The sequence below is a fragment of the Parus major genome, chromosome 3, assembly GCF_001522545.3.
Source record: "Parus major isolate Abel chromosome 3, Parus_major1.1, whole genome shotgun sequence".
Lineage (NCBI taxonomy): Eukaryota > Metazoa > Chordata > Aves > Passeriformes > Paridae > Parus > Parus major.
In genome coordinates this window covers 55,219,639-55,229,191 of record NC_031770.1, presented here as the reverse complement: position 1 = coordinate 55,229,191, position 9,553 = coordinate 55,219,639, and positions in this window count along the sequence as shown.

Here is a 9,553-nt window from a genome sequence, read left to right as displayed (position 1 = left end):
TTTTGACAATTTTCTCTTTATGCTTCACAAGTTACACTAAATTGGAAAAATAATACTAAAATCTCAAACTTCTATAAAAGAATGAAAAGTGGATACCCCAATGTTGTGTAAAATAGGACTCAAAGGTTATTACTTGAAGGTCTTAATCAAGCAGAAGAACTGCCAGCCTAAAAATCCCACTAGAAGCTGCCCAATCCAGCAGCAAGGGTGCCAGAGGTTGGTGTCCCCACATCCAGGCAGTAGCACAGCTGAGTGTGCACTCCCAAAAGGTGTGTGTGTGCTCATCGTGTGAATGTGCATGCACAGGAGCGTGGGGCTGCATGCACAGCTCAGCAGGGACCAGAACCACGGTGCTGACACTTGTCACAGGACCAGCCTGATCCTGCCTTATCGGGGCAAAGCCTGAGAGAAGAGTCTGTATGCAAATCCATATCCAGCCAGAAAGGGTGAACCCTCCCGCAGTCGGTGTGGAACACTCCATTGTGCCAGCGCTTGGCCCCTGGCCCAGTCTGCCCAGCTCCTGAGGCTCCTGAGCCCTGCTCCACTGGCAGGGAAAGACCCCCTGCCCCATCAACAAACACTACTCCTTTTTACAGGACACATTTTATCCTCTTAACCTTTAATTTGTCTGCACTCCTCTACCCACCATTGTGCCTCTGGCCCCTTGTGTGTTGTGGAGATGAGTCTTTGAACACATAACCTAACATGCCAAAGCATTTGCCAAATGCCAAAGCATTTTTCTATGCCAAAGCATTTTTTAACGATGCTTTGGCATAGAAAAAATTAATAAATAGGTAAACAAACAAACAAATAAATAAAATTGGTTTAAAAATTCAGATTACCATGGTAAGAGTAAATTCTTTGAAATGAACCAGTAGCACAAAGCAATCATGATCAGATTGTGCCACCCTGTGGACTGAATCAAAAAGATGTTTCCTTTAGTGCTGGGCTAAAAACATGCTGCAGGAGCAAGCCAAGAAATTCTCAGCCACCAAAGCAAAAGTAATTTTGAGTTTCCTTACATTTTGATAGAGACAAAATGTCCTTTTGAACTGTGTCTTTGAACAACACTGGGCAGAATTTCAGCTGGCACCAATCTCAAGCAAACACGGACAAATATCTTATCAGGAAAAGTCATAATACCTTGGTGAATAATCTTCCTGTTATATAACACTAGGCAAAATAATTGCATCTCTTAACTTGCTTGCAGATACATGTGTGAACAGAAAAAACAATCTATCTTAAATTATAAAGAAATCAAAATAGTTACCACTCTGAAATACAATATTCCAATCAAACAGCAAATCCTTGTGGTAAAAACAATTAACAAGATGGAAACCACAATGTGTGTCAGTAGCCAACGTAAAGTGATGATTTGGAGACTAAAATAAAAGACCGACCTGGTAGGAAGAGAGGGCTCATGGGAAAGTTGGGGTTATTAGACAATATGGAGCTGTCTTTTAAAGTGTTATGTAAGAAATTATGAACAGGTTATTTAGTAAGGGGTGAGAAGCTTGGTGTGCCCCATGAGGCAGCTAAAGCATCTTACAAGAACAAACTGATGTCAAAACATGAGAAGGCAGGTGGTATCAGTCAGAGATTGGAGAAAGCATTATTTTCTTAAGAAGAAATGGATTTTGGACCTCATTGCTTTACTTCAGTAGTTATAATCAGCATATGGGTCTAGTGTGAGGCTAATCTCCCTGATAATACAATATCTACTTGGAGGAAACCCTGGGCCCATGATATTTCATAATCTCTAACCAATATATTTTAGATTCTCATGATCCCTATCATTACTCAGCTATTAGCTGACTGACACTCAGTGGCTATTCTCTGTCACTGTCATTATGCTTGAAGTTTCAAAGCTGCATTTTCTGAATTCTATAGTGATATGAATACAAAACATATAAAAAAGAAAAACCTATTCAAATTAAATATCTAAAATATGTCTAGTATGGTAATTCTTTTAAATGACAAGGCATATCTGAGACACTGATCACTATTGCGTGAGTGAAAGAATTTATCCAAAATCTTTCCTGACCTGATTTTAATATACCTTAAATTATTAGGTGAAAGAGCCATCTTGGTATTCATGTGAACTTCCAAGGGCAGAAATCTGCCATCTCTGTGAAATTAATGTTATCAGATATTATTTTCTCTCCTTTAGTGTTGACAGGTAGCACCAGAAATTCTTCTGAATAATGTCAAGATTCCTTTATGAGACATCCATGTTTTTTATCATGTTCATTTTCATTCAGGAGCTTGAATGTATTGTCTAATAGCATATAATGAGTAGGAAGAATGTTATTTTCTATGAAAACAGATGGTGTTGTTTAAATCAGTATTTCAATTTCTGTAAAAAAAATGTTATTTAGAATAAGAGATTTAAGAATAATATAACTTAATAAAGAGACAATAAAAATAATGGTACACAAATCTCTCTTATACAGAGGCAGGAATTTTATTAAGAACAAACATTTTCTGAATGTGTAGATCAAACCTAAGAATGAAATGAGAAGATTTCTAAATGGCCAGTAGAAAGCCCAAGCAATGTTGTAAGAATAAGTTATCATGCCTACAAAATGTCTTTTTTCCCCAAAAAATTATGTGCTACCCATCTCTTTAACTGTGTCCACTGTTATATAAAGCTATGCTTTATCCTGAAGGTGGCTGCAATTTCATGAGTCATTCATTCCTATAATGCCTGAATATTTTTTCACTGGATGTTTTCAGTATTTAGCTGTGACTACAAGGAAATTAGGTAGTTTCAAGACTACATTGCAAAATTTATTTCAGGAAAATACTGTGGCATAATACAAAAAATACAGAATGTAGTTTAAATTCATCACAATAATTATTCAGTAAATATGCTCTTCCACAAGGCAAAAAGTCCCCAAGGGAACTCTTTCTTTCTATCTTAATGCTTTGGGTGAACATCTTTTCCTATGTAGACCAAATCATTGTTAAATGATGTTCTTAGGAGAACAAACAATCTTTTGGAAGAGGTTATCTGTTGTAAAAAATCTCTTATAACTGTGTCTCTTTGACCTCCAAAAATTAAGTTTTATAGCTGAAGGAGAATCTTAGACAGCCCACTGGTAATTTATATCCCTACAAGATTTTACTTCAAATTTCCGGCAGTTATAAATCTGTTTCTGCATGTTATGGGGACCATTATGCAGTGCAGTTTGCAGATGCCTTTCAGAGTCAAAGTTATGGTATTAAGGCCCAGATGCTTCTAGCTCTTCTGTGCTTATTTCTGGAGAATTCATAAATGTTCTCTGTTCTCCAGAGACTGATTTTGTTGTTGTTTATACAGATTTTGTAAAGTACTGTCAGAGAAGAATGGCCTGGGTTTGTATTCACGTTGCATTGGTAAGGATGACTATACCAGCCACTGTTCTGACTATCACCTCTGGTTTTGAAGTGCAGCACCCAAGAACTAAAAAGGCAACCTGCCACAGAATTACCTGGACCACCAATACTCTGCAGCTCAGATTTGCCACAAACTCAGAGCCTCTGAACACAGAAGAGAGTAATATGGTCAGTAGTGCACCCAGCATTGATAGCCTCTAGATCCTTTGGATTTCTTTTGTTTTCTGTTGTCTTCTGAGGCCAACCATATTAGATGCTCCCCATTCTTCTTCTCTTTTCTCATCTCAAAATTCCCATCCCAGTTCCAGTCAGGTCAACCCATCCCAGGAAAAATCCAAACAGTTTTCATTCCGAGGTCAGCCTGCTCATTTTATTGACTGTGTTTCAAAATAAGGAAAGAGCAAGCAATTAATGACCCAGTCAGAGGGTATTTTCTCTGATTTTATCTGAAGATCAAATTTAGGTTGTCATCACCATGCAAGAGTCTTTCATAATATATTCCTGAGAATTGGCAACACCCATTGTTTCAAAAGACATGTGACTTATCTTTGTCCTCAAAACTGTAAAGTGGAAGCATTCTTGCTGACATTAATTCCCCTACTCCTGCTTCCCCTTACAATTTCTGATGGTCATCTAGTTAATGGAATCTCCACCTACTTCTTGTTTATTTTTTAAATCTCATTCCATGCACTGTCCTGACCGTCTTAGGATTGTTCCCTGATCAGTTCAGAGATCTTTGGCTAAGATCAAGTAATCTTAATTGAAAGGTTAGCAGTCATTCCTGATGTATGTCCTTTAATTCTACATTTTAGTCTTATTGTGCTTTCTTTCTTTCTTACTGTGCTTTCTTTCTTACATTTCTTAAGTTTGACTGGCCCATGTCAAGTAGTCATGTTGTTGAACGCTTTGCCTTTGTCTTAACAATTTCATTTCCATAACATTTTCCTCATCTCTCATAATTTTTTTCCTGATATTTTCAATCATTCAGAACATGATTGTAAGTATGTGTGATTCAATCTACTGATGCAGAATTCTGTTTGCTAAGTATTTGTTTCAGAATTCCTACCTCTGAAATGTGCTTGTTGCCCAAGACCTTTACAGAATAAATCAGGAGTTCTGCTCAAAGTTTCATCACTGTAAAATTGAAAGCATGCATGAAAGTGCAAATGCATTCTTTCAAGGAATACCAAGCTCTTTGTACTTAGTGGTCAATGATTTTCTACATCTGGAGTTTCTGCAGGCACCCCATGCTTGGATGCCTGTGTCCACAGCCTCTCACCCTTACAGCACAAGATTTATTAAGCCTACTCTCCTTAATAGCAAGCTATCTGGGAATAGTAAAAATTAATGACCTGCAGTACAAAATAGTTAAATTAATTATTCACCAATTTCCAAAGGACCTTAATTGCATTTCCATTCTCTGTGGAGCTCTCCAATTAGCTTGCTGAGGGACCGGGGTGCTCAGCGGTGTGGAGGTTACAAGTACAGAAGTTTGTGTGGGTGCTCAGGAGTGAGGGAGTAGGGGGGATTGTCAGAGGTGGCTAGGACGGCTAAATGGGTGAGAGCAGAGGTTTGGAGGTTTATGACTCTGGAAGGTTCTTGAATGACTAGAAGGAAAGTGTATGTGAGAGGAGTGGCTACTGCAGTCTTACATTAGAGCAAAATTCTGTAATTAGTATGGGACATAACTTCTCTGGGACTCACAGGTATGCTGAGGGAAGAGCAGCTTTCATGACATGACTTCTATATTTTTCCCATTTAGGCATGATCAAGTATCTGCTTTTGCTTTTGACCACTTCCATACTTAAGACAAGGTCAGATAAACAGGTTGCTGCCAGAGTCTTCTTGTTACAGCAGTAAGTAATGGTCCTGTTCTAATAAACAAGCAAGACAAGCATGACAGACTTGGCAAACAAGCTCCCCGTGAAATTTCTTTAACCCTCACATGCTGCTTTCAGGGAAAGGCAAAGAAAATGAACAAAAATTTAAAAAAAATTAGTGAATGTAAGCTTGCACTCTTGCTTTTCATTGTGATATTTTCCTGCAGAGTACAGGAAAAAATAATTTGCACAAAAAAAAAGAAATGCAAATCATCTAGTCTCACTGTTATTTGTCTTTACAGAACTTAAGAACAGAGTTGGGATTGACAGATGGGAAGCCTTGGGGAAACCATAATAAGAATAATTAATTACAAACCCAAGTAAGCTAAGATGGCATACAAAGCATTGCCTGTGGACTTTATAGTCCTTAAAACCTTTACTTTCAGTGTTATGAGGTATTGTTCCACTGTATTTTTCTGGATGGTTGATTTTGGCTTCATGTACTTAGAACATTTTGAAGTCATATAAATTTGAATTGTCCGTCAGTAAATCAAAAGTACTGTAAGAGAGGAGTACAAGTCCAGCTAAATTCAGGAGTGGCATTTCAAGCTTGTTGGGTTTATAGGAGTAAATGGATACACCATGACTATGGTGTGATCCTGTCAATCAGAGGATGGGAAGATTAAATGTTCATGACTACTGAAAGGCAATTTCCTTCAATTGTTCATCATGCCTCCCTTCTTAACCCTCCTCATAGGATTTCCTCCTGCTCTAAATTTAAGAAAAGGGAATTTTTTTTACTAGACTTTTTATTGTGTTAGTAAACTGATGAAGGACGTTATAATTGTCAAACATTTCTTGTTGTTTTCCTTCACATTACTCATTTACCTATGGTGTGACTCAGAAAGCAGATTTTGACTGTAAAAAGCCATTTGGCTAGAAAACATAAAAGAAGAATATTCAATCTGTTCCTCTATCAGACAAATGGAGTCATGAAAATTAAGCAGTATGCCCACAGTAAACCTAACTAAATCAAACCTAAATGGTATCTGTGGTGGCATATGGCTACTGCAAGACTATTTTTTGTGACTAGCCTGATAGACCAGATATCGGTCTGGAAAAAAATAATTAAGTAATCCAGATATAATACTTTAGACTTGGAAAAATCTTATTATAAGATGACTCTGATTTATTTATTTATTTATTTTTTTAGCATTGGAATCCATTGAAGGATTAACTTTTGGAAACAGCCCTAATATAATCATATGAACAGTAAAGATTTTGTTCTTACCATCATTCTAGTCTCATTTTTTGAGAAAAATTCAGATATTCAGGATCTATAAATATCCTCTAGAGGCTTATTTTGTAATTTCACACATACTATGATATCTCATTATGTTTAGGGATATTTTCATTATCAATGATGTGTTTGGATTAGGCTCTTACCTAACACTTGTAATGAAATAACTGTGGGGAACCTGCAGAACCTTTCCACTAAAATGACTATAAAAATGGGCCCCAGAAACATACCTTGAATCCAGTATGCTGTTTCTTGGTTTGACTGAGTGATAAAATGAAGTCAATCCTAAATCCTAGCTTACATCTCAGCAGAGGTACTTAACATGCACACAGATTCACTGGTGCACAACTCCACACACAAATGGTAGTACACAGGAATAAATTCTTTTCTTGTAATAAGGGAATGCTGCATGACAAGTCCATTAAATTCCATGTGGCCACTTGGGAAAAATGCAATTCTGTTTCCAAACAATTTGTGAAACAATTGTTGTTTCCAAACAAATTTGAAACAATTTACAAACTTGTAAAGGTAAGTGAGACTTGTTGCTCACACCAGAAGACTTATGTCTGTGGAAGAGAAGTATCTCTCAGTGTGAACAAGTACAGCTACATGTGTGAATATTATTTCAATGAAAAGGTAAATTTCAGACTATCCTAGGGAGTGGAGAAATGGATTCCATTTCATTCCATCTTTTTAACAGCAGATTGGACAGAATGCAACAGCAGGAGATTGTTTTGTTATCCAGTACTGGTTAGGTGGAGGTAAAATTTTCAGTTACCACCGAAGTGTTATAATAAAATGTTGTTGTCATACTGGATTGCTTTTGGGTGCTTCTTTCTCTCCCCTTACTTGTTTCCTTTCTTATGGAGCAGAAGAAAGAATAGAAGAGCAATCTGAATTAAAGTAATGACTTTACTACATGTCATGCTTCAGCACTGCATGTTTCAGGACTTTCAGGGCAGCAGAAGTGAATAGAGACTCCGCAGTTTATCGCTCTGTCCTTTGACCTCTAGCATTAGAGCTGAAGACAAGAAAATATCGTACTCTAAGAACGTAGTGGTGAATATCTTTCTTAGATTGTAGGTTAATGCAAAACTGACAAATTTGTCCATTAGGTAAACATTTTCTACATTTTGGAAAGCATATTGGTGGATTTCATTTTCATCTGCTGTGTGGGAAGTGGGTTCACAGGATGCATTTGTAAGAGAACTAACAAATAAAGGATTTTTTGGCTTGCTGACTCCAATTTTCTGCCCCTATTAGCAATCATGTCATATAATCCTCTTTAGTTATTTGTGAAGCTTCAACTTGAAGCTTGAAACTAGATGAGTTTATGCCTCCATTTTAATTCCCTGTGAGGAAAGAAATTTTAGATAACGACAGTACCTTGTTTTATTCTCTTCTGGGATGGTTATTTCCAATTTAGTTTCCTGATAAAAGTTAGAGTTTAAGTCTCTCAGCTTTCCAAATCGCTAGTGTCATGTAGGTCACCACAAAATATCAATCTGCTAGATAGGAAATAGTGAGAGAGGAAGTCCCTGACTTTGAGTTAGCCTCAAATAGCTCATCTTTGCCCCCTCCCCTGTTCACATTCTTGTGTCCCCGAGGATGACACCCATTACTGAGGTGTGCAGATGGACTCCCACAAGCCCCATAATGCCAACTCTCAACACCATTCTGCCTAGCTAGCACTTGCCTGTGGGAATTCAGCACCAAGATCCTAAAACTGTCTTTTGCACACATGACTTACCACTATTGCTCCCAGCAGGACCCACTGTCCTGGGGTGATTCTGAGATACATTTTATTTAAAATATTTAAACCTGAATCAAAAATACTTTTTTTTTTTTTCTTCTCTGACCTTAAGATTAACCAGTGGTGAAATGCAATAATATAAAATATATTTTGCTGTGTATCCTCTTTTAATTCTCTCCTTTTTCCTTTTCCACCTACACATAAATACACACAGTCTTCAATATCACAAATACCATGGAAAAAACCAGGAATCAGAAAGTTGGCAGAAAGGAATTTCTCTCCTCAACCTCTTTTTATGTCTCTCAGTCATCTTTCACTGAATAATATAAGACTTCTATATTAGGGAAAAAATATGGTTTCAGAGTTTTGAGTTGAATATTGTATTTAAAAATGTTCCAGTAAACAAAAAGAATATTCATATACTGCACAGTGACACTGTCTTCTCAATCACATAATGGTGCATGACTAGCAATGAGGAATCTTCTTTTTATATTATGTCCTGAGGATTTCACAGCTCCCAAAAAATACTGAATGTCTGAAATTCTCTTGACATTCCTACCCACAATTCTTTCTGTGAAAAATATGAAGGAAAATTAGTAACAACTAACACACTCCCAGGAACCAATGTGCTTTCTAAGATGGTGATATTACTGCAGCCACTTTTCTGGTCATTCATAGCAGCCACATCATATTGGAAGGTGTATTCTGATAGAACCACCATGAGGCAGTAGGACATTTAACCTGCAGCTGGTAAACTCAAGAACTTTGCTGTCTGAACTTGAAGCAAGTCATTAAAGCCTGTAAATTCAAGATGTAGTGTTTCAGCCCTTTGTCACATTATGGACAGCATTTAACATTGATAGTTTGATGGTAGATAGGAACATTTTTCATCACTGGTCAAATAAAAAAATTCCTGAGTTTTTTCTTCATACATCCGGAGAGCTGTAAAACTAACCAAGGACAAATATGAGACTGCTGAAATATGAAACAATTAAAGGAAATCCCAGCTTAAATCATAATCTCCAGATGGAAAGGGTAAAAAAAAAAAAAAAAGAAAAGAAAAGAAAAAGTTTCACTGGATGCTTATTCTATTCTTATTCTTTTTTTTTTTTCCAGTGAACTCTGATTTTATTTCAAATAATAATATTTTGTAGGTTCATGCAGGAGTATTCAATATATACACACACCTTTGTTTCCTCAGGATTAGGGCTAGTGCTGCAGTAAATTCAAAGCACCTCCCCTAATTTAATCAGTGCATTCAAAACCTTTAAGGACAGAATTAAATTAGTCTTTTCAAAGAGT